General features: G+C 40.9%; 1 protein-coding gene across 1 annotated transcript in view; it reads left to right on the top strand.

Annotated features, from left to right (window-relative positions):
* The first annotated feature begins 250 nt into the window (after positions 1-250).
* LOC119593931 (DNA ligase 3-like) overlaps positions 251-767 on the top strand; it is a 22,698-nt gene continuing 22,181 nt past the window's right edge. The window contains exon 1 of the mRNA XM_037942949.1: positions 251-393. The gene's annotated coding sequence lies outside the window, so the exon portion shown is untranslated. The remainder of the gene's footprint in view (positions 394-767) is intronic.

The following is a 767-nucleotide window of genomic DNA, read 5'->3' as shown; positions in this document are numbered from 1 at the left end:
GCTTGGAACAACTCTAACATTCTATAAAAAAAGGAAGCCAAAGTCAGAAACTCTTAACACCTTTCGAACGTTTTGTTTTGTTGCCGAAGTTCAAAACAAATTTCTACTGCGTGTAAATTGAAAAAGATGTAAGGAGTGAAGATTTTGTACTGTTGAATTAAAAGTTTCCTAGTTAGAAAAAAATGGGCTTTATTTATACATATGAAGAAGGACTACTTGCGTTGCTTCCGAAATAACAACACGTCTGGCAGTCCTGCACAGGTCGCTGCATGTACCAACTTGCGGAGGGAGGCCGAGCGAGGGACGTGGTACCACCTCCTTTGAGCCAGGTATTGAGCTATATAACCTGGCCCTGGGAGCTCCTCGGGTATGTTCTGCTGGACAACAGTCAGTGTAGGTACCTTTTCACATCGACTACCTGATAATCTTACAAAAAACAATATTGGTAAGAGATAGACTGCTTAGGTGTATATGCCTTTTATTGTAGTTTTAGTCAGTGCTGAGGAACTATATCGACGATATTGTTGGTAATTACATCACCCCCCCCCCCCGTGCCTCTCGGCGATTAAGCAAAGTCAACAAACCTTAACCATATATTCTGACAATATATATAGTTCTTTCAGACCTCCCAAGCCATACATCATCAAATACCAATTTAAGGTCTGTCACTCTAATGAAAGATACCTTGTAAGCGTTTATAAAGCCTGTAGGGCAATACTTGAGTTTCCTTTCTTACGGTACTGATGCGTTCCTCTTACCTCGGTTAT

Source organism: Penaeus monodon, chromosome 33 (genome assembly GCF_015228065.2).
Source record: "Penaeus monodon isolate SGIC_2016 chromosome 33, NSTDA_Pmon_1, whole genome shotgun sequence".
NCBI classification, from domain to species: Eukaryota; Metazoa; Arthropoda; class Malacostraca; order Decapoda; family Penaeidae; genus Penaeus; species Penaeus monodon.
The sequence above is the reverse complement of the archived record's forward strand: the minus strand, read 5'-3'. Positions and strand labels throughout refer to the sequence as shown.